This window comes from Topomyia yanbarensis, chromosome 3, assembly GCF_030247195.1.
Source record: "Topomyia yanbarensis strain Yona2022 chromosome 3, ASM3024719v1, whole genome shotgun sequence".
Taxonomy (NCBI): domain Eukaryota; kingdom Metazoa; phylum Arthropoda; class Insecta; order Diptera; family Culicidae; genus Topomyia; species Topomyia yanbarensis.
In genome coordinates, this window is record NC_080672.1 from 136254069 (window position 1) to 136280204 (window position 26136).

The following is a 26136-nucleotide window of genomic DNA, read 5'->3' on the forward strand; positions in this document are numbered from 1 at the left end:
GTGTGCTATGCACATAAAAACCCCTCCCCGAAGTAATGCCGTAAGGTAGTGCCGGGGAGGAATCAGGTTCTGGGCAAGAGCAGTGGTTTTTAGCGGGTCGGGTGATGGCAGCCCAAAACCCGTTCCCTGACACATTGGGGTTTTGTACATTTTCCCCGTCTCAGGGTTTTCTTGAAATTTTTTTACTGCTTTAAAAAAAAACATACGCACACACGCACAGAAATTTGCCAAATTCGATGAACTGAGTCGAATGGTATATGACAGACGGCCGTCCGGGCAACTGTTTGCGCTGGCTTGGGTAGCGGCAGAGTGCACACTGGTATTGTGACTGATGCCTTTGGTGGTTGAGAATAGACTGTGTTATGTGCGATCTGGAACGATGCGTACCATGAACGTTGCTGAGGTCTAACGAAGGAAATGGTTAATTGGGTCTCAAAAAATGTTAATCTTTGCTGCGATCTTTTTTTGGCTAGTCATGTGGCGTGGCGAATGTCAGTTCGTTAGACATTAAATTGGATGAGAAGATCGAACAGCCCGTCTTCATTTTTGATTTGTCACAAGTATTCGAAAAAAATCATCGTTGTACAGATAAACATCACATTAAAGAACGGAATCGATATCAACGATCATCTTTAGAGTAAACTGGTCTGCTTGGAAACCAAGTAACTAAATTAGTTATTTGCTTGCCCAAGAATACAAGTTATCTCTCATTTTTTTGGAGCTAGCGTTAATCATGAGCTAGTGTCTAATACGGATGAGATGAAGTCGAAATGCAATTCCATCCTTAGTAACAATTGAGGTTTTATGGTAGTTTCATAGTCACTGACAACACTTAGATTGCACTTGTAGTGTGCTATAAAACTTCAATTGTTACTAAACTAAATCGGGGATAACTAAAACGGAAGATTTGAAAAGTTGTTATACTGGAAATATTTAATTAGTTTGAATCAACTTAACGGTGATAGGAAAATTTATTCAGGATTTGTTGGAAAGTCCCCGAGTAAACGGAATATCATGACGAATAACGCTAAAACAATACTTATTGAAAAGGATGATGATGCAAATATAGAGATTTTCGATAAATATCAAGTAAAGTAAGATAAAATGATAATGTACGCGAATTTTTTATGTAAGTTAATGGAATAAGTAAAAATACCCAGAAATGTCAAACGAAACGTAAGGTTTTCCTGGTCGTTGTAAATAAACCAATTGAGAACAGTATTGCAGAATTAATTGATACCAAACATGCACAAAATTAGTAACCTTGTAAACGGTGAAGAAAAATATCCTGTAGAGTGAACAGCAGGAGATATCATTAAATTGGCATTTTACCGACATCTGCTTAACAGAAATTGAACGTACTGGGGATGAGTGATCGACATACTTTAAATACCTTCATTGACTTATTGAAAAGTCACAAAGAGGGCATTCTGATTCGAAATATGATAGTTATTGCTGATAAATGCAATGCCTAATTTATTCTGATAAGAAGGCTTCTGGATGATCTGTTTGACGTATTTAACAGGTTGCTTCAAGCGTAGAGAAATCGGTCACAAGAGTGTGGGTTGTGCGAATTAATAGACAAGTTTCAGATATAATGGAGCACATAGAACATCTGAATGCTCTTAGCATATTTATAAGCATTATAATAATTCTACCGTTAAGTTTCAAGCATCGGACCATATCGCTAAATTCCTGCTAACCACCCTTAAGTTATCCCACAGAGCTACAGTCACTCGTCACCCATAGAACATACATCGCGTGAACACTAGCGGAGAGCTTAGAGAGAGCGTGAGTTCTGCGCACAGCATCGCATCCGTGCTTCCCCTGCTTGAGCTTTCCGAGAAAAAAGTATGTTCACTTGCTTTGTCTCTCCCATCTAGCTTCAATTATGTTCGTTTCCGGAAGGGTACATTCACTTGCCAGGAACCTCCGACCGGTCCAGCAGAGCGTTCTGGAGCGTTGAAGCGTGCGGTTGCATCAGTTCCAGATTTTCCCAGCTCACTATCGCAGCTGATAGCGGTAAAACCAGATGCTGGGGGAGGCTGCACACATATACGAGAGCAATCGGTTTTTTACTTTACCCCCGAAGCTTTTCGGTCTACCGTTATCAACAGCTGAGAGTGTCTGGCAGGCAGTGTCGTGTTCGGAAATGGAGAAACATACATCCCTCGTGAAGTGCTCGCGCGGTGGTTTGTACCAGCTGGGACATTCAGCGTGGGAGAGATGTGCCAAAAGTGAGTGAGTGAGTCAGAGAGCGCGACATTGCATTGTGGCCACGGATTTCGTTTCAAAACTGTGCCAGAATGGGTTCGGCAGCAACACATTTGTCCGGGACGTTTTCGCTAGAGGGCGTCCGGGTAGCTGCTGCTTTGCGGAGGCGAGACCGAGTCCAGAAGTTGATTATAAATTTAGTCATCGGCCAGGTCTCGCCAGGACTGGACGCTTTATTGTGAACAGTCTGAGCTGCTCGGATCCCGGCGTTTGGTTGGTTGGTTGGTTAGTTGGCCAGAAGGATTGACCCCAAGTGTTGCATCAGTGCATCCTAGTGCTGCTGGCGCTTGATGATCCGGAAGTATTGAGCTTCGAACAAAAGTGTCGGGGGTACGAAAAAAAAACTATTAAACAATGTGATGTGAAGTGTTGTCTGCACATACACACACACCTGAGGTGAGGAGTGTGTCGGTAAAAAATAGTGTCGCACAGTGCTAGTGAAAATGTTCCTGATGATCTCGATGATTAGTACAACGGTAATCCCGGACATGAGCGTTTATCGTTGGAACCGAAAATTTATGGCCCACCGCGAGCCTCCCTAGCCAGTTCAGATCTCGATGGTCCCTGGGCATGAAAGGAGACCTGCTCTCTCGATGCCTCTCACGTTTTTTGTACACTAAACGGAATCGTTCCGCACTTGGACCGGGAAGGACATCACTGGCTCAAACTAACCGACAGAACAAGTGAGTGGGACGCATTTTCATTGAATTTCTTTCGAGAGAATTTACTACTTATTTCATTAGACCGTTGAAAGAATTTTTCGCTTAAACTTGGTATTCATTTCGATGCCACGCTTCGCCTGGGAAAAAGGAAAGAACCGAGTAAAGAACATGTATTAAGTTTCAACTTTTAATGGGCAGCCGCCGTACGCTAGTGGAATGGAAAAGTCACGCAAAAGTTTCCGCGGCAAGACATTCCACGTTCGTTTTACACTCTACTGAAAAACCGCGACAAAGTTCTGTCTTCGCGGTATGCCGAAGAGTGGGTAGTGGAAAATACTACCAGTTATGATAATGTTCACCTTCCCCCTTTTCCTGCACAGTCTAGTCTATTCCGTTGTTGGTTTGGATGAGTTGGCACATTTATATGGTGGGGGTAATGTGCACGGAAAGCGGATGGGGGCGTTTATTTGTGAGCTCCGGTCGGTGAGTAGTTGTGTCGGCGGGTTTTAATTGTGTTTTTGATCCGTTTTCGCTAAACTGGTTGATTAGAAAGCTGGGCATGAGAAGTGGGTGTCAGGAAATGATGTTAGGTTGTGTAAGTTTGTTGTTTTGAATCTAAAATTTCATAATATTATTGCTTTTTCTGCAAGATTAATAAAATGATATGTATATAAGTTTAGCATTCTTTTAGGTTAGGAAATTTGTAGAATTACTAATATCGTGACAACTTTCTGATATGAAAAGATTTAGCACAAGTTATTGATGTATTACCATTTTTTGTTTTATTGTTGTTTAGAGGAAAAATCCGTGGGAGTGGATTTTAGAATACTCCTTCTCTCGTAAGCACAAAACCTCTATCTTTTAGGTATCAACAGTTAACAAACAAATCACACGATACAATGATTAACAGTAACTGAAACAACTAAAACACCTAGTTTAAAATATGACGTGAGCATAGACATACACAATCTGATTTAACTCATCAAATAAATTGTAACAAGTAATGTTGTTTTAGTACGAGTTGAAATTTAAAACCCAGATGGCGATCAAGTCCCTAATTTGGCACAGCCCCAAAAGCAAGTGGTATTTCAATTGATTGTTTTATTAATTGAATTCAACCAGTTATAACGCTAATGTAATTGATAACCTAAAAATGCATTTGTTCTCTAGAAATAAAAAGGCAAAATTATAATTAAATAAGCGAACGTTATTGTTCCAAGTATATAGGAAAGCCCATATAACATGAGACATAGCGGTATATAGCGGCATTATACAGTAGACCTCTCCACATTTTGCAAAAGTTTTGAAATATACATGGGTCAGCTCAAATTTTTGTTTTAGGTGTGAATTTAAGAACTTTCGCCAAAAATGGCTTCATTTGGACTTGATTTAGAGGTGTCTCTAATCAAAAATCGTATTTTTGCAATGTTTCCATAGGAAAATCACATACAATCTGATTTAATAGGTCCTACACGCCCACATATCATCAAAGGTTGTTCCTTAGGCATATCTTAATATGTTTTAACAGGTGAACATAGCTCTAATCGTAATAGAAAATTTGTTAATTGGATTTTCATATGGAAAAGTTGATCAAAACTAAGGAAAATTAGAAGTATTTTTTCTTGGTTTAGGCATTCTTTTCTAAATCAAAATCCAGTTAACAAATTTTCTATTACGATTAGAGCTATATTCACCTGTTAAAACATGTTAAGATATGTCTAAGGAACAACCTTTGATGATATGTGGGCGTGTAGGACCTATTAAATCAGATTGTAAGTGATTTTCCTATGGAAACATTGCAAAAATACGATTTTTGATTAGAGACACCTCTAAATCAAGTCCAAATGAAGCCATTTTTGGCGAAAGTTCTTAAATTCACACCTAAAACAAAAATTTGAGCTGACCCATGTATATTTCAAAACTTTTTCAAAATGTGGAGAGGTCTATTATACAGGGTATTTGGTACATACTGAAGAATCTCTCAAAGGATCATATTTTGAGGAACAAATCGTTCTACACATTGGGGAATGTGGTCTGTTACCGGCGTTGGTCCGTTGTTGGCACCCCCACGTAGTTTTTGACAGAAAGCAGCCATGGTCATTCTGACAAATGTTATACGTATGTTATATTATTACGTTCTCTTTGCGCAGTTTGCCGCAGCAAACAGACTCCTATTTTCTGTTCTATAAGCAACATATTTTTTGAACAAGTGATAACCCACTCCAATGTTTTTTGATCATTTGTTTAGTGTTTTAAAGTAAAGTAAATCGATCAAAAATGAGTGCGGATTGAATATTTAAGAAGTTTATTGATTCTATTTTGTGATTCAATATTGAATGCCACCGAAATATTCGCAACAATTTATTTTTCTTCGGTTTACAAAAAGGTTATTAAAATCGGTTGTCAGCACCCCATTTCTCAGTAGAAAATGCTGAATTCAATATGGATCTTTCAGCAACGGGCTTAACGAGTGGATACCAGAGATCGACTTTGACACTATTTTGAAATCCAAGAAGGCGACATCCGGCTTAGCAAAAAATCGATATCTGACGCCATGTTGCAATCGAAAATGGCGATAACTCATCTATTTTAAAGTATCAACATTGGATGCTTTCAGATTTATCTTTTCATTGTTGATTAACGATGACAATCGATAAAATCAAAGTAGCTTTTTGGAGAGCTTAATGGTAAGTGTTCCATCAAATTTGTTCTATTATCACATCAATTTGTTTGAACACGATACACAAAATTGTCGCCGAGATACACGCTTGTTTAGAATTGGATAAACCAAGAAAACACTAGAAATTCGATTTGATGAGTTTATTGCAGAAATAGCAAGAGCTTCGATAAAGATTGATAAACAAAAAATGTATTTTTTCGATTCATAAGAAAAAAAATTAAAGCGTTTCCATTATACCGGCTTGAACCTTCGTTCGAACCGGTCACAAATCTTGATAGATTCTGGTTTACCCAGAGTTTTTCAACAGCAACAGTCTTTATCAGGGCTACCAATATTTTCGCTCGATCAGTCTTTCTCAAGACTACCTATATTTTTTCAATAATTAGTTTTTCTCAAAACTACCTGCTTTTTCTACTCAATAAGCCTTTTTCAAGACTAAAACATTTTTCAAGAACAGTTCAGCCTAAAGAAATATTTAATTCTTCCAACATGCCTGGGTCCTCCCAGAAAGGCCATGTGCCAAAAATTAAAGCTAAACTGAAAAGGGTATCTACTCCACCCGAAAATTCAATTGACTGCAGCAACTCATTCGATGTTTTATCCGAATGTGGAGCTGATGAAATTTCTAAATTTCCTCGCATTGCGCATAATGCCAATGAGAAGAAAACGCAATCACCTCCGCTTATAACAGTGATGATCTCCGACTTCAAAGCCTTTCGAACTGAGCTTTCGACGTTCCTTCCGGACGTAAAAGTCTCTTTTCAGATTGACCGAAGAGGAGAATGTCGAGTTACAGCGGAGGAATTGATTGGCCACCAACGACTACTCCAGCACCTTACGGAGAAGTTATATAAATTTTATTCATATGATTTCAAGACAGCTAGACCATTCAAGGCTGTCTTGAAAGGGCTACCGCAAGGTCAAAGTTTGGATGAAATATCCAACGAATTGAAAAATTTACTTGGATTTTGTCCTTGGCTTGGAATTCAAAATCTGACCCAGTGTCGTAGATGCCAAGGCTTTGGGCACGCTACAAAAAATTGTCATTTGGATTTCAAATGTATGATCTGTGGTGACAAATCGCACACGAAAGATACTTGTCCGGAGAAAAAAACCACAAAAAGTTTCAAATTCGCTAATTGTAGCAAAAATCAAAAATCGAATTTTTGGGGGTTGTCCTGTTCGAGAAAAAATTATAAATTCTCGTTCTAGACAAAAAAATCAACAAATTTAAAATGTACCTACTTCTTTAGGTACACTTCAAGAAAACACGTCCAAACGTGTTAATCCGATTCAAAATAGATTAACAACTTCTTCTACCTCCATCACACCATCCTACAATAGTGTGTCATCTTATGCTTCAGTGGCAGGTAACAAAGCCAAATTAACGGCTACCGTTACCACGGCTATAAACTCGTTTGCACCCAACGCTTCCTTTAGTCCAATGGATCTAGGTAGCGTAACGGAAGAAAAATTAAAATACCTGCAAGACTCTATGCTACCTATGATGATTGCTATGTTAAATTCTACCTCAATGTTTGAAGCTTTTCAAGCGGGGTGGGAATTTGCTAACAAAATAGTAATGAAATTAAAGTTTAACAATGACTTTAAATACTCACCTTAATTTATTAAATTGGAATGCTCATTTATTAAAAACGTGCGAAGACGAATTTTTTAACTTCTTGAGGATACATAATGTGCATATGGCCGTTGTGACTGAAACTTTTTTAAAACCAAATATTAAATTGAAGAGTAACTCTAATTTTGTTATTCATCGATTTGATCGAATTGTTGGATTCAGCGGAGGAATCACAATAGCGGTTAATCGCAGGATCAAACATTCCGTTACGCCGTCTCTTGACACCAAGGTGATCGAGAGTTTGGGTATCGAAGTTGAAACTGATCTTGGTATCATTTTTATTGCAGCCTATTTGACTTTTCAGTGCACTGGCAAGCAAATTAATTACTTGAAAGGAGACTTACAAAAACTTACAAGAAATTGGTCGAAATTCTTCAAAGTCGGTGATTTTAACGCGGAAATGCTAAAAGCAATTCCAACGGTAACCTACTTTTTAATGATTGCTCTGCTGGTTATTATTCAATTTTGTTCCCGAATGGTCCTACATGCTATTCGTCTGTAAGGAATCCATCAACAATTGATTTGGTTTTGACAGATCAAAGTCACCTTTGTAGCGAATTGATTACACATGCTGACTTTGATTCTGATCATCTTCCAGTAACTTTTTCACTTTCTCAAGAAGCTGTTTCCAATCCCATTAGGTCAGTGTTCAATTATCACAAAGCGAATTAGGAAAGGTACAAAATCTATATTGAGAATAATTTTAATCTTGACCTTGATTTACAAAATAAAGCTGACATTGATACGGCATTACAAAATTTAAGTATATCTATAGTTGATGCTAGAAATTTATCAGTACCAACAACACAGAAAAAAATTAATACCCCTATTATTGACGACGATCTTCAACTTCTGATTCGCTTGAAGAATGTTCGAAGACGTCAATATCAACGTTCTCGTGATCCTGCTATGAAATGTATCTATCAAGATCTACAAAAAGAAATTAAACATAGATTCACACTCTTAACAAATGAAAATTTCGCGAAGGAGGTTCAACAAATCAAGCCAAATTCTAAACCTTTCTGGAAACTTTCTAAGGTTCTTAAGAAACCTCAGAAACCAATTCCAGCTTTGAAGGAGGGTGTCCACATACTTCTTACATACGAAGAAAAAGCTCAAAAACTTGCACAGCAGTTTGAAAGCGTCCATAATTTTAATCTCAACGTTGTGAGTCCTATTGAAACCGAAGTCTTACAAAAATATGAAAACGTTTCAAATCAAGTATTGTCTCTAGACGATATTGTTGAAACAAACTATGAAGAGATCAAATCCATCATGAAAAAGTTAAAAAATATGAAACCTCCAGGTTACGATGGAATTTTCAACACTCTTCTTAAAAACCTTCCCGAAATCACCATGAGATACTTGGTCAAAATATTCAACAAATGTTTTGAATTAGCATACTTCCCTGAAAGAAAAATGCCAAGATTATTCCTATTTTGAAAAATGCCAAGATTATTCCTATTTTGAAGCCAGATAAAAACCCAGCAGAAGCATCTAGCTATCGACCAATTAGCTTACTCTCTTCTATTATTAAATTATTTGAAAAAATCATCCTAACTAGAATGATGTCACGTATCAATGAGAATTCTATTTTGCTTCCTGAGCAGTTTGGATTTCGTATTGGCCATTCAACTACTCATCAACTTGTGAGAGTACTTAACATCATAAAGGCAAATATCTCAGAGGGCTATTCCACTGGAGTTGCTCTTCTAGACATCGAAAAAGCTTTTGGCAGTGTTTGGCACAAAGGATTAATCCTTGCCAAAATGTGGGATTTCGATTTTCCAATTTACATAATAAAGATAATTAAAAATTATCTTACTAACCGTACCCTACAGGTTTCTTATCAGAATTGTAAATCTAATAAGCTACCCGTTAAAGCAGGCGTCCCTCAAGGATCAAGCGTCGCACCAATACTATATAATATTTTTACCTCTGACCATCCAAATCTACCTACAGGCTGTAAAAAGTCACTTTTCTGTGATGATACTAGCACAGACAAACAGACATAACACATTGAACAAAAATCCGATATTTCTATCGATCACATTTTTTAAACCATTCTTACTTGTCACTAGCGCTATCTATCGTGATTCCTGCTCAACTTCTTTGCTCACCTCATCGAAGATAGCGATGCTGGTTTCGTCACATTTGGCTGGTAAAAGCTTCTCGACGAAAGTTTGTTTGTCTAAAAGCTACGTACAGCTTTACTTCCGAAAATAAACTTAACGGTTGCTACACCAACGAATCGAAGGTTCAATTTAAATGTCCTCTTAGTTGAAGTTTTTTATTATCGCGTTGCATTCTCATCTGAAGCCAGCATTGTATGTGCAGGGGGAATCTCATTTTTATGCCCAATCTACCTAGAGCAAGATATTGCAGTTTTTATCCGCTTCGCATAGCTCAGAACTTACATTCCCGAAAAGCATAATTTCGCCTACAATATGAATTGTTCGAAATGATCAGGGGGTTATCCGAAACATTCTCAGTCTCTACTTAACCCTCCGGAGGTTGCGCAAATGGCTCACTGAACGAGCAGAGGTGTCCTAAGACGATTTCGCTGGATTTTCAGAGTGACGTGCACTCAGTGCACAAGCACGAGTGCCGAAAGGTTAACCAACATCTATTTGTAAAGTACCACAATCCGAAAGTAAACTTCAAACAAGGACTAATCAGCAAATAAGCAATAACACATGTGACTTTTTCTCTGTTTTTAGGGTAGGTTCCTGCAACATATACACATATATTTGACGGTAAACGTATTTGACAATATGACTATGCTATGATATAGGTTGGTTAGATAAATACAAATGCATGTTTATATAAATATAAATAGGTCTTTATTTATGTTTAAATTAAGTTATACAATAATAACCGAGGGAATACTAAATGTTAAACGTCTAATCCATCTTTATTCGGGCAAATTGATACGAATAGCTTTACGGTTTCTCTTTCTTGTCGTTAAAGTTCGTTTCGATCGTATTTTTTGTTTCAATTCAGTTTTGGCTTCCCTTAAAAAGCATTGTATTAGCGTGTTGAAAATTTTATCAACCAAGACATCGTAACATTGCTGACAGACGTACGCTTCATACTGATCGAAACTAAGATACTGCTTTAACCGTGTTTTCACATTCTGCCGATTTTGGTATAGGAACTTTTTAAACTTTTGCTTAAACACGGTGAATGCTTGGAATCTTATATTGTATAGTACGGTGCTCGGAAGCGTTGTTGCATTTTTTATCCTGCAGAAAATATACAGTGAGCTGTTCTTATCTACCTCGCTGGGTTTAATAGAGATGTGTTTGCGACATTTTTTGTGCTGAATCTTTGCAGCAGCAGCACCGATGATGTACATCAATCCGTTAAGTTCTCTTGGAGAATATTTCTTTGCGTTTGAATCCAATGGCTTGAACTTGTAATCAAAATGTTGTTGGACTGTTGACTCTAAATCATTTTCTTCAAGCAGTATATTCGAGTCGTCCTTTTCACAATTTGTCCCAGAAGTGTTGTCGGAAGATAGATCTTCGTTTGCAGAAATAGCTGCGTACTTGAAAGCGGCAGCGAACTGATAGGCATTAGGAGCATCATTTCGTCCGCATCGTCTTCTTATTTCAGAAAACAAATTTTCTACCACATCCTGACACAAAAAGTTAGTGCACAAGTACTCGAACCCGAACTCATGTTTCAGCTTGTTCCATAATCAACGAATAGCATGTTTCCGATGAAACCGTCGATTAAATTTGGTTTGCGTTGCTTCACAGTTAACGACTTGGCTTCTTTAGAGGCCTAAAATTCCATTATTTGATGAATCAGCCATGAAATTTTTATATGTAACATACCTGTTTAAGGTTGAAACATGAACTTTTGGTATAGTACATATCTTTCAGAACCTTCTCAGCATAGTCTAAGAAAGCCCAGTGACATGTTTCATCGGATATTGCAGCACGATAAGGCTGTAAATGAAATTGTTATTTTTTGCTGAACTATGCTTAAATATTTTTATTTTACCTTGGAGTTTTGGCCAATAGTTTTAGAGTTGAAAATATCGAATAGCATATCATGGAAGCTTGCAAATGATGCTGTTACAAGAGCCGATTTCGGAAGATTTCCCATTTGCGCATAAAACTCTATCCCTTTTGCTACAGATTCGCTCAAGGTTCTTGTTGCTTGAGCAACGTTCATTGCCGTAAAAGGCGTGAGTTTTATATATCTTTCCACAAGTTTTGGAACCATCCTCGGTGTAGAAACTCGATCTATTTCATACAATTTCGCTATATTGGTGAAAGATGCAATTTTGCCTTCGAAAACTGCGTTGTGTTTAAGAAGCATGTTTTTTGAATTTTTAATTAAATGTGGTGAGTCGAACATAACTGCTATATTGTATCCATTTACGTTCATTATTGGCTTCGTTCGTGTTACTCCTGCTTCCTTAGCCATCTTTACGTTTGTACTGCACTGATCCATGACCACTACTAATGGGTGTAGACCGTGAATATTGAGCGATTTTACGATCTTCTCAACAACAAGAAGCTGTCTGTCACTGCCCAGAGTATTATGCGCCAACAAAAAACCAATACCCTGTAACTTTAGACATTATTGCAAAAATGTATAATTTTTAACAAACCATTTACCTGCTTGAACCGTTTGCCTCGCTCTTTTCCGATTCTTGTTGTTGACCAACGGTTAGGCTCCAAAGTGCTAATCCCAGATATCATTATAGCTATGGCCTCAGTTGCAAGAATCAATGGATTGTTTTTTTCAATATTTTTCTTGACCCTGTCGCAGGGAAAACCAACAAATGTGTCAGTTTTGGCGTTGTACACCAATTCTGGCTTGATAGCCATGCCATCAAAAGAAACAACAGTTGCCTTTTCTTTTTTTGAGCATTTTTCTAATTTTGTCGCAATCCGACGCAAGATTTGCATGTTCAATCCAGGTTCTAGAGGAATGCTCGAGTTCCAACGATTGACGGTCATTTTGCAAGGTAGCTTCAATACTTCCGACCGTTGAATGTACCTAAATGCAGCAGGTCCTGCCAAATATGCTCCAATGGCAAATTTTTTGGTCTCCTGGTTATAACGGCGCCCTTTTGACTTCTTAGAAGTATTTTGAAGACTATTGTGCAGTACCTTATTCCTTTGAAGATGATCCAACAGTTTCGCATCTTTCCCTGTTTTCTTTTTCAAAAGAGTAACTTCCGTCTTCAACGCGTTAAGTTTCTTTTGTCTCGAACGCATGGACCTTAGACGCCACGCACATTTGCGTTTAGCTTCACGTACTTCTCTGTTCAGATGTTTTACTTTTGAACGTAATTTCGAACATTTGTTCTTTTCGGAAATGAAAAGCGACTTATAATATTCTGCAGTCACCTCTGCTGTTATGTCATCATAATGTCAAATTTCGCAATTAGTGTCGCATACCATAATGTATTTTGTGACTCACCTGTAACATATGCCTCTGTATTGAAATTATGCTCAGTTTCGACTAGGCGATAAACTTCTGCTGCAGATTGATCATCATTTGTTATAAAATCGATCTGGCTATCTGCCTCCGTGTTTAGCTCCACGTTATTGAACACATTAGCATCGTGTGGTTCATCTGCAGAAATTTCTGCGATCTCATCTAAACGCTCCATCTCATCCACGAAACAATATTTTGCAGTCGTTTTCTGCCCATGCATTGGAACTTCCAATGGATCGCCCTTAGAACCATCCTCCACGCTTCGTTCTAAATCCAAAACTTTCAAATAAATTTCGCTGCATATGGGCGAAGTAAAGATATTCGGAAGCACACCATCCCGTAATCTAAAATAGCAGGAGTTGATCACTGTTAATTTAATCTAACGAATCTAGCTTACCCTTGTCGAGGATGTGAAGGATTTTTGTACGCTAGCGACTGGAAGTGATCGGAACATAATAAACGATTTTTTACATATTCAATTGCTTCGAGATTGAACTGTTCCAACAGATCTTCCGAGCAACAAAGTTGCACCCAAAGCGCACAGCTGAAAACAAGTCTATTGTATTTTGGACCATTAGAAAAACTAAATATAAATTACATACATTTGTGGATTGCGTGGAAACCGGAAAAACGATTTTCCAATTGTTGCACCTTCTCTGTTTTGACACATCACAAACTCGCACCGGCGACCCATTTTTACAAAGTTATTTACCCGACTACTACGTGAAAGCTTATAAGAATGCGCCGTAGCGCCACCACACTAAGTGTGGCGTTCCTGCACACTAACATATTTTAAAAATTACTGTTTTCAACATGGGCGATGGTGAATTCTAGAGTGTTATGTCTGTTTGTCTGTGATACTAGCATCTCAGCCACTGGTAAGAGTCTTCGTATTATCTGAAGTCGACTGCAACGAAGCTTAAATATTTTCAATGATTACCTGAAAAAATGGAAAATTTCCACTAATGCGGCATAAACACAATTGATTGTGTTTCCGCAAAACCAAGAGCTTCTTCTCTTAAACCAAATAATAACCATATTATTAAATTTAATGGTTTGAATTTAACGTGGTCAGATCAAGTTAAATACTTGGGTTTGATTTACGATACAAAACTCACTTTTAAGGATCACATTGAAGGAATCCAAACAAAATGCAACAAATATATAAAATGTTTATACCCTCTTATAAACAGGAATTCTAGGCTCTGCCTAAAGAACAAACTATTAATTTATAAACAAATATTTAGATCGGCAATGCTATATGCAGTGCCAATCTGGGCAAGTTGTTGTGGTACTAGGAAGAAAACGCTTCAAAGGATTCAGAATAAAATTCTGAAAATGATTTTGAAGCGTCCTCCCTGGTTTAGCACAAACTCGCACAGACTCGCAAACATAGAAACATTAGAAATTATGACGAACAGTATTATAAGCAACTTCCGACAAAAATCGTTGCAATCTTCAATTGTAACGATTAGCTCTCTTTATAGTTTATAAGTTAGGTTATAAGATTTGTTTAACTCCTTATTCAGAAGACAAGTAGGTTTAAAACACCCTTTTGAAAAAAAAATACTTAACTGCGAAAGCATATTATAACTTAATAATAATTAACTGAATCATATAAACAATAGGGATGAAAGTCACCACTTGTGGCTGAACACCCAATATACTAAATTAGGAATGTAATGCAAACAAAACAATATAATCAAATAGAAAATAATATATATCGTCAAAAGTCGTTTCATTGTAGTATATTTACGATACTATATTTAAATGATTTCTTAGTCCCTCCAACGCGCTTCACTTATCAAATACTGGTTTCTGGGCTGCATACAGATAAATGCAGATTTTTTGATTAGCTCAATTCAGATTTTCGACAAAATAATCTGGCAGCACTACCATTGAGTGTCGGTTTTACCTGTAACTCCCCAGAAAATGATAAAAACGTGGCATCAATCATTATCTTTCGTTTTAGAGTGACGGTGTTTTCAGAAATTCAGAAACATTTTCACGAACACATCCCAACATTAAAACTTTCACCCGGTACCATTTATCATTTATTCCCGAAAACACCCGACGCGCGGGCGCCCGGAATAATGTAATACGGGAAAATCTGTCACACGTACCGCCAATTAATAATGAACGGAATTAATTTCGGAATTCGTGCAATCGGAAATTGATTTCATGAACTACTGCCCTTTTGCTGTTAAATTTCTCGCCTCGTTTTTATAGAGCAGCTCATTTCTAGCATTGTTGTCGTATGTCAACCTCCACCGCCAAGCACCCACCGCGAACTTCCAACAATGCCATTGCTGCCGATGGTTTTTTTTTTTATTTTTCTGCCAGGCGCCAGCAATAAATGCGGGTCCATCTTTTTTATTTCATAACTTTTGATACAGGTCGCGAGTTGGCCCGACTGACTGGAGTTGTCTCCGTTTTTTTTGTGTGCTTAAATTAATTTGTAATTTCGACATTTATGCCAAACTCAGTGCTCAATCCACACACATACACACATATACACACACAAAGCAGCGCAGTCCATTTAACCGAGCTCCAGCAGCTCCGATCCGATGTTGGCAGGGATTCGATCAACCGTAAGTCGAAACAGGAGGCATTATTTATGTTTGCTTTATCGGTGTATTGGACCGATTGGACTGTGGGTTTGGGGAGCGGGGTACGTGGGTAAGCGAGTCAACCGTAACTCAAATTGTTCACTCGAATATGTAAATTTTATTCCCAATATTGAATGGCGCACAAATTCGAATAGCAACAAAAAAAGAAGACGATAGATTCAGAAATGATGTTTTACCGTTCGTGATGAGCGGAAATTGTGACTCAGTAATGTTGCGTAAGTACATGATACATCATAAGGATTATGTCAGATTTCTGTAATAGTCAAGAAACAACGACGTTGATATTCTGATGGAACAGCTACGCAAAGATAGTCGGTTGCTTCGAAACAGGTAAATGCAGAATCAACGAAAACGTTCGATTTCTTCCTATGATTTGCTATTGTAAATACCCGAACAGCTTCTATCCGCCCAGCCAGTGGAATTGTAGTAATGCCATTCCATGATAAAGAAGATGTTTTGGCGTACTACAGTTTTATTATTCTGGTGTAGCCAATTCGAACTTCTGATAATCTTAATATGCCTCCTTGGGGTCAAAAGTTTAGTATTTGTCATTGGCGCGGGCTACAATGAGGGCCTTTGATTACATTGCCATGGTCACTGATGAATAGAACAAACATCAAAGGGTCTCTATGGCATCCCTGCAATATGTTGACTGAAAGATTATATTTTCCGAAAACGAAGACAAAGATAAACCGTCATTATCATCACAGTATCGCGATCGAACATTCGGGGTACGACAGGATTTGCCTGAACATTCAAATGGTTAGGAAGAAATATTTTTTGAAAAATCCCATAGATTAGTAACAAATTTAAATTGGTTTGAGCTGGAATTAGAACTAAGTCAAAATACTGTAAATTTTGTGCTTTTCAGATTTTTATAACCATACACTATTTTATGGTTATGTTTTTCTATAGAAAAGAATAAACTCTAAAACTTTTAATTTCAAAATCATTCAAAAAATTTCATTTCGTGGGCCATCACTAGAATTTTTCTTGCCGTAGTGCATTTACTAGTCATCCAAAGATCCGGTGTAACCAATAGCTGCCTGAGGCTAAACTTCTCTTCTTATAAGTATTGCTCTGTCGCATATAAAACTTCATGAAATAACAATTCATGTTCGTTCGATACAGTTTGATAAAACCTGGAAGATCATTTTGGTCAATTTAGTACGTCGCCAACGTCCCACAGTGGGACGGAATAAAAAAAGCCGGACATTAATATTTGCGACGAACCTATTAGTTATAGCAGTGCTTGTTAAAGATCGAAATCGATTGACTACTAAATCTAGTATTTATAATTTCTTGATAATTACGTTAATATTGTTTTTTTTTTGCGAAAACCCGTGATTTTTTAGTTAGCGTGTAAATTTTTTTATTTCGATTATAGAAGTTTTAAACTTGGGGAAATTTGCCCCTTTCTTCGGGCTAGAAATATCTCTTTAGAATTTTTTTTATTCCTATCTGGGGTTGGGAATCGAACCCAGGAGAGCTACGCACAAGGAAATTGATTTACCAACTACGCTATATCTTCTCCTCTGATGTGGGGCACCATTTTTTTTACTTTGACTGTTATAACAAAAAACGAAACGCACCAGGGTTTCCAAATTTCGAGAAACATTGTTGATTAAGCTTTCAATCAAACTCTGTAAATTTGGTTCAAATTGTTTGATAGAAAAAACATATTCTGAAAAAAATAGCATGAGAGTATAAATGTGGGACACACAATAATGCAAAAAGTTAAGCTACGTCATTCGACGTTTTTCTAAGTATCCCTTCAGACCGCCCTATGTATTATATATGTATCGAAATGGCATATTTTGTCGAACAAAAGTATAATCAGTTTATCGGCTACTACCTGCTACTCTGCAAACTGTAGCTCCTTAAATTTAGAGTAAAAAAAATCCAAAGAACGGTCAAAAACCTTAAAACGAAGAGATTGCGAGTTACAATGTTCCGCCGCAATTTTTTTTAAAGCATCTACAACTTTTGTGAACATTAGAAAACTGCAAAAAAAAGTTATAGCAAAAAACTATTTTAAGGGGGTATGTCGACATGTACATCTGTTTTACTTAATAACTTTTTTCACTTAAGAGATAAACATTTAGGATCTTCAACAAATTTTCTCAAAAAAGTTCCTCTACAAACATTTCATAGTCACCTTACTAATTAAATAGGAAATCAAAAAATTCAAATTAAGTCATATTTTTTCTGTTTCGGATTTTCCTATCAGTAGCTAACAGCTGGCTGGGCCGCTAGCTAGACACTACATCCAAAAAATGACACATCACTTATGTGTCATCACCTAATCATTAAGACCGTGGCACAAAATCGTGCGATCTATTAATTACGCCTAAATCGTTAGATTTGGGTCAATTATGTCTTCGGAGGAAATTGTGAACATTACAAGCCTTTTCTTATGGTGTTGTTATTTTGATGATTAATTTCCCTAAAAGTTAAATATGTATACAAACTTTCTTGCAAAATATGCACATTAAAATTATGTCTTGTAGAGCAAGCAACTTTGCTGAAGAGCAGCAAGCAACTTTGCTGAAGACACAAAGTCTTAATCTTTAAATTTTCAAATTCATTGCTAGTTGTTTGTAAATGAACCCTTTAAAACAAATTCACTACTATTACTTTTAAATATAATTCTGACAAGTTCGGTATGTTCTGTAAAAAGGTTTGAATTACCAAAATGGACAACTTTATATATTACAACAATGGCTTATCTCGTGTATGTTCTAAATTATTTTGCATTTTTTTGAAAAATAAGTTGTTTCAAATGGTGATTGGTTGTAAGCGCGGAAGCAGCTGAGTTTACGTTAATAGTGTTTTCGGACTACTCATTAAAAATTTCTAGAGCTGTCATTTGCAGCTAATGTTTTTGTGATTAATCCTCCTACAAGTGCTATTTTTTCAACATGTAAAAAATGAGCTAACGTCTTTGGAAGAGTTGTGGAGATTCATTAATATTTTTTTCTGAATACATGAAGTCTCTTCTTGTAATGCTTAAGAAGTTATAGCTCGTTATATTTGGATGGACCCCAGAAAATATTTTTTTTAAATATCTTTTCAATTATCATTCCTACGGGTTTCATGTATTCTACGAATTATTTAAATCGTCAAAATACACAATTTTTATTAACGCATAATTTTTCATATCTCGAGTACTTTCGAAGACATTGGACATTTTCTAAAAAAACAATAGTTTTTTCAAATCATTTATAACTTCACTGAAGTGAAAGACAAGTGAACGCTTTTGAGTTTTATAGTGTTGATGTAACATTTCTAATTGCAACTAGAGTTGGCTGCTCGTTTAAAAGTTATTTTTTTTAAAGCTTTCGCAAATTTTACCAAAAAATACCCAATAATTTCTAAGACGCAAGAGTCAAACCGATTATCGCTTCTAGAAAGATATGTATCTTGATAGGACGAATAACTTTCTCGAACATCCTGAAGCTTTATCTACGATATTTTAGGAGTTATACGTGAGGGATTCCATGAGAAACCGACCGACCGCAAAATATGACCATCGTCGATTCGAACGGTGTGGTTCGCTGTATGAATCTCCATGATATTCTCTGGCAATTGGAATATTTTGATACAAGAGTAACTTTTCAAAAGGGCGTAAACGTTTCTACGTGCATGAATTTCAAATTTTTTTTGTTCGATTACTGTATTTTATACAGCAGAACTATCTGAGAACAAGTTACAGGGAATGAATACTTCTGTCCGAAAAAAATATACACTGAAAAAAAAGTTGTGTCATTTTTCAAAAAAACTAAAATTTATGATAAAAATTTGAATTGCGAAAAAACCAAAATATATTTCAACCATAGGGTCTGTTGATTAAACTATATAGCTGAATCATATGTTGGTTGTTTTCATGTAACTTTAAAATGTTTTACAATATCGCCTTGATGTCAAAGAGAAAGTTGCAGGAAAGTTTACGGGCCTTTTGAAAAACCTATTATTGTTTATGGAGAAACGCGACTAACTTATGAAAAGGTCGTAATAAAGCAAAATAATTGTGTTGTTAAAACAAAAGTTAAAATATCTCGAGAACTACTACATTTTGGAAAATTTTTGTTAAGAGCATTTCGATTAAAATGGCGTTTAGAATCATATTCAAAAAGAAAATTGTATTTTTGACTGCAAATAGTAAGAATTATAAAAAAATGTCAAAAGTTGTTGTTAGGAAAACTTTTTTATTGAAAGCTTCTCCAGGATCCAAATACACTAAAAAAGTTGCTGTTACGTCTTTAAAACGATAAACATTAAATTTTTGACATTTTTTGATGCGGTAACGCGTATAACTTTTAAAAAGAGCATAATTACACGAATTAATTGTTTTTGAAGGAGCAAAATTTCAAATATCTCGAAAACTATCGCATTTTAAAAGATTTTTGTTAAATGCATTTTGATTTTAAATGGTGCTTAGAATTATATTCTGTAATAGAATTACAATTTTGTATGTCTATTAGTATGAAATTTAAAAACATGTACGAAGTTATTGTTAGGAAAACTTTTTTACCGATTTTTTGTCCATCATGCAATCACATTCAAAATGTTTCTTTTCTCTTTAGGTTTTTGGTAACAAAATTCAAAAAATTTAAAAAAATGGGTTTTTTCGCAATTTAAATTTTTATTATAAATTTTTGTTTTTTTGAAAAATGACACATTTTTTTAAGTGTATATTTTTTCAGACAGAAGTATTCATTCCCTGTAACTCGTTCTCAGATAGTTTTGCTGTATAAAATACAGTAATCGAACAAAAAAAAATTGAAATTCATGCACGTAGAAACGTTTACGCCCTTTTTAAAAGTTTGTCTTGAGTCAAAATAATCTTATTACCTGTGGAAAATATTTAGTCTTGCATGACGGTGAAACGTGTAAAGCTTCATTGGAATCTAAGATGGTCGGTCACGATTTTAAAGATTTTCGGACGGATCTTCATGGAATTCCTCATGTTGAAAAACAGTTTTTAAGGGGTCATTCACAAACAACGGTCAATAACTTTGTGTGTACTATAAATAAAGTTTTTTGGTCTTAAGTAAAGATATTCGCAAACACAAGTTCTTTAACATTTTTGAAGACTTCATCCTATTTTTCATAGATTGAGAAAATTTGCGGCAAATCTCACTTCAAGGGGAATTAATCATTATAACCATGTGGTGAAAATTAAGGTCTTGGATCTGCATAAAGCATCCTAGAAGACATCGTTGCTATAAGCTTTACTGTTTTTGCGTGAATAATTTTTCGAACGTTTTTTGCGAAAAAACACTGTGCGTGGGGGTTAATTAGGTCCCTTCGATTTGTCAGAAAATTGTAAGACTTTCTGGCTGTCGTACATATTTGTGGAACATTTATTCTAAAATCTTAATTTTGACAACTGAATCTACTTCTATGGTTTTTTTTAGAAAGGATATACGACGTGTTTCATTTTTTGCTATCCTCAAAACAAAAATTATTATTGGTAAAACCGTGATTAAAGTAACAAAGAAAAGTGAAAAAATAACAGTTAAGTACTTTGCAAAGCTCGAGGCTCCTATTTTATGGAATGATTTTGCTTAGGTGACAACAATATATTTCCGAGACGCTCACCACTTTTGTGCAAAGTACGCCCCCCTAATCCATCAACCACCATTCAGCGGCTTGCGGTTACGCACACGATTGCACACCACAGCAAAGAAAATACACGATGCACCATTCGACAGCTGTAACTAACCAGATTAACTTCTTGTAACGCAATTTTTTTGCTTCTTAGGGAGTTTTTCCAGTAAAAAAACATAATTCCATTGCAAAAAAAAAATAAAAAATTACGGTCTGAATAACTCTGTAGGGAGGTCCGAATTACCACATTGGAAAAACGAAGAGTTTTGTAAATAGTCGCCTAGCGTTGCCATGAAGTGGTGCAAATGATCTTTTATGGCACTCAAATATAGCTGAGGAATGAAACTAACATTTATGACCTTTAACCGATATATTCTTTCACATTCATCTACCTAAAAGGGCGATTTGCGTAGGTAGGTCCGAATAGCCTGGGGTTTCCCTATATGTTTTACTAACCAATAGAATAGGATTTTTTAATTTGTCGAGTTTTTCGAATTTTGGAGAAACCATGTGTCAGATGACAGCCAAGGGATACGAATTTTTTAATTTTCTGTTTCAGATGAAGTGCAAACGTTTGACCGTACATTTTTGAGAGGGGTGCATTCAAGGTCAAACAGAAGTCAAATAACATCGTATTCATGTTAAAAATTCAACAATAATCGATTGGAACCCAAAATCCCATCTTGTTCGCACTAATAGTTCTCCAGCAATCTATGTTCAAGAAATGTATAAAATAGTTATTTATTGAGGAGCTCCTTAAAAAACCGCGCTATGCGTACTCGTGGGGCAAGTTCTTACGTCCAAGTAGTGTGATCAGACATGAACGACCTATAGAGGACTGGAGTATGCATCTCAGACGACTGCTCGCTCATCTACGTGAAATCAATCCAAAGAGTTAATTGAACCACAAACTGTTACCAAATTTGCGGTAGGTAAAGGGCGAAAACGAAATTATTGCGATACCGAAAATGTCATGCCAATGTTCTTATGTTTTGAATGTTTTGAAGACTTCATCCTATTTTTCATAGATTGAGAAAATTTGCGGCAAATCTCACTTCAAGGGGAATTAATCATTATAACCATGTGGTGAAAATTAAGGTCTTGGATCTGCATAAAGCATCCTAGAAGACATCGTTGCTATAAGCTTTACTGTTTTTGCGTGAATAATTTTTCGAACGTTTTTTGCGAAAAAACACTGTGCGTGGGGGTTAATTAGGTCCCTTCGATTTGTCAGAAAATTGTAAGACTTTCTGGCTGTCGTACATATTTGTGGAACATTTATTCTAAAATCTTAATTTTGACAACTGAATCTACTTCTATGGTTTTTTTTAGAAAGGATATACGACGTGTTTCATTTTTTGCTATCCTCAAAACAAAAATTATTATTGGTAAAACCGTGATTAAAGTAACAAAGAAAAGTGAAAAAATAACAGTTAAGTACTTTGCAAAGCTCGAGGCTCCTATTTTATGGAATGATTTTGCTTAGGTGACAACAATATATTTCCGAGACGCTCACCACTTTTGTGCAAAGTACGCCCCCCTAATCCATCAACCACCATTCAGCGGCTTGCGGTTACGCACACGATTGCACACCACAGCAAAGAAAATACACGATGCACCATTCGACAGCTGTAACTAACCAGATTAACTTCTTGTAACGCAATTTTTTTGCTTCTTAGGGAGTTTTTCCAGTAAAAAAACATAATTCCATTGCAAAAAAAAAATAAAAAATTACGGTCTGAATAACTCTGTAGGGAGGTCCGAATTACCACATTGGAAAAACGAAGAGTTTTGTAAATAGTCGCCTAGCGTTGCCATGAAGTGGTGCAAATGATCTTTTATGGCACTCAAATATAGCTGAGGAATGAAACTAACATTTATGACCTTTAACCGATATATTCTTTCACATTCATCTACCTAAAAGGGCGATTTGCGTAGGTAGGTCCGAATAGCCTGGGGTTTCCCTATATGTTTTACTAACCAATAGAATAGGATTTTTTAATTTGTCGAGTTTTTCGAATTTTGGAGAAACCATGTGTCAGATGACAGCCAAGGGATACGAATTTTTTAATTTTCTGTTTCAGATGAAGTGCAAACGTTTGACCGTACATTTTTGAGAGGGGTGCATTCAAGGTCAAACAGAAGTCAAATAACATCGTATTCATGTTAAAAATTCAACAATAATCGATTGGAACCCAAAATCCCATCTTGTTCGCACTAATAGTTCTCCAGCAATCTATGTTCAAGAAATGTATAAAATAGTTATTTATTGAGGAGCTCCTTAAAAAACCGCGCTATGCGTACTCGTGGGGCAAGTTCTTACGTCCAAGTAGTGTGATCAGACATGAACGACCTATAGAGGACTGGAGTATGCATCTCAGACGACTGCTCGCTCATCTACGTGAAATCAATCCAAAGAGTTAATTGAACCACAAACTGTTACCAAATTTGCGGTAGGTAAAGGGCGAAAACGAAATTATTGCGATACCGAAAATGTCATGCCAATGTTCTTATAATGTTTAAAATCAAACCAAAATTTTAGGGTAGTTTTATACATATATTTACTTCAAAAATCAAAAGAAAAGATAATCGATGGAGCCTTGAGTGTAAAATTGAACGTATTTACGCTTGATTCCCTCCATCAAAGTCTTTACAGTGTCATCCGGTACCAGTTTCTCAGTTTTTTTTTTTCCATTTTCTCAACATGTCCTTCTCGTCTTTGACTGTCTTCTTGCTCTTCCGAAGTTCCCGCTTCATCATTGTCCAGTACTGCTCCACCGGGCGCAGCTCCGGACAGTTTGGCGGATTCATGTCCTTTGGAATAAAATGGACAGAATTGACCTCATACCACTCCAGGACACTTTTAGAATAGTGGCATGATGCCAAATCTGGCCAAAATAGCGGAGCTTCGTCGTGCTGCTGCAAGAACGGCAAAAGGCGCTTCTCGAGGCACTCAGATTTGTAGATCTCGCCATTTACTGTGTCCTTTGTCACGAAAGGCTCACTCCTCAGTCCGCAAGAGCAGATGGCCAGCCAAATGAGATATTTGGAGGCGAACTTCGACATTTTCTTTTTCTTAAATTTGTCGTCTACATAGATCTTGCTCTTGCCGGTGACAAACTCCAACCCCGGTATTTGCTTAAAATCGGCTTTTATATACGTTTCGTCGTCCATCACACAGCAGCCATATTTTGTCAACATCTTCTCGTAGAGCTTCCGTGCCCGAGTTTTGGCCGTCGATTGTTGCCGCTCATCGCGGTTTGGGAAGTTCTGTACCTTGTATGTATGTAGTCCAGCTCTCTTCTTTGCATTCTGGACGTAGCTCTGCGACATGCCGATCTTTTTAGCCAAATCACGGCTTGAAACGTTGGGATTTGCTTTAATCATCCGCTTCACCTTTCCCTCCGTCTTTTTGTTCTCCGGTCCCGGTTTTCTTCCAGCTCCTTTGCCGCGGTCCAACGTCAACCGCTTTTGGAACCGCTTCAACACTCTGGAGACGGTTGAATGTTCAACATTTTTCCCAAATGCCGGTGCGACAGGTCAGGAAATTTCAGGTGTTTGGAAAGAATATGTTCTCTCGACTCGCGTTGGTTCACCTCCATTTTGGTTGAATCGAAAAACACGACTTCGAGTTTGACAGCATGTAAACAATACACATTAATGAGAAAGTGTGCAAAATTTGGTTGATTTTTACCCAATGGTAAAAAAGTTATGCCCTGTTGAATGTGTCGCAATAATTTCGTGTTCGCCCTTTATTAAGAGCATGGTAACAACTGCTAAACCGCACCTACTACCTCAAAATCAACTTGTTCCCTATAGCTCATAGCCTTAATAAAATAAACAGTTCAGTGTTCAAGTTTTCTTACCCCTGAACAACTGAACTGAAACATTAGCGTAATTTCATTAAAAGAATCCTGAGTTAATCATAATCTTCAACAGAGATCCATCTTCAGGAGGATTATACCAGAACCTTGAAAAATCTTTCTTTAGAGTTGCGCTAAGGTTACCACCAAAATCGATAGCGTGGAAAGAACCCCTTCAGTCTGCTAGAAATATTATAGCAGAATTTTGAAAAAGATTCCACAAAAAACTTGAGATAGGTATCACCAAAATCCAGAGCAGAACTTTGAGTGGATTTACGCAGAAAATCAGATAAGTATTTCAATAGAATGTTGAAACAGATTCCGTTGCAATGCATAGAAGCATTCTATCAGAACCAGGGCCGTCGAGAGCCGCGCCGGGCCCCGGGGTTTGAAGTACTGACGGGCCCTACCATATATGACTTCTTATTTCAATATCGATTAGAGAAACTATACGGATGCAACCGTTTCAATTAAACTATTTGTTATGAAAACTGTTTATTTGACACGATTCAACGCGTTAGCTTAACAGAGTCGTCAGTATTTTAAACATGTAATAGATGGAAAAAATAAAAATTAATAAAGGAATATTTGTGTCTGGCCATTACAATGACTTGCGTCCGATTTACCATTCCAATTGGAAACCTTTTTTGTGGCATTGCCATACAGTCCATATCGGCATTGTTCATGCTCCATTGACGCACAATAATGCTGCCTAGAATCAGAGCTTAGAAAAATTGACATCCCTTCGTGAGCTTGAAAGAGAAACAAAATTCAATTCATGCCCGCCGCGATGAATCGAATGTTTGGTTTGTTTCCCTCGTCCTTTGCTTTTCGGTACAACGCATTCATGTTCGCATATGTTCGGTTTCAGGAGCAAACTGAATCTTGTTCCTATGCTAGCTCGTCGCTGTTGTGCTATCAAGCACCATTTAGCACATTTCGAGAAAAACGATTTTTAAAGTTTGAGATTGAATATCTTGAAACTTAGAAATTGCACAAACAATTCAAAGAAGGCAATTGATGCTTCTATCTATTCTGTATTAATCTCTCAAATATTACGAAGATCGGTTGACTATGTTGCGAGTTTTCACTATAAATGTGAACAAAAGTCACACTTACACGTGCCATAGGCGTGTATTGATGACAAAATTTGTAGGGTGTCATAATCGTGCATGGAAAATTTTCCATGGAAAAAAATCAGCAATTATTAACTTTTATTCATATCTTTGGCTTCATTTGGTCTATGAACAATCGATGAGATGCATTTTGAAGGAAATGAGTGAGGGAATCTAGGTTAGCTATTTTTGGTTAC

At 36.7% G+C, this 26136-nt stretch overlaps 1 protein-coding gene across 1 annotated transcript in view; it reads left to right on the top strand.

Annotated features, from left to right (window-relative positions):
* The first annotated feature begins 1944 nt into the window (after positions 1-1944).
* Positions 1945-26136, top strand: part of LOC131690688 (matrix metalloproteinase-2) — a 659150-nt gene continuing 634958 nt past the window's right edge. The window contains exon 1 of the mRNA XM_058976616.1: positions 1945-2957. The gene's annotated coding sequence lies outside the window, so the exon portion shown is untranslated. The remainder of the gene's footprint in view (positions 2958-26136) is intronic.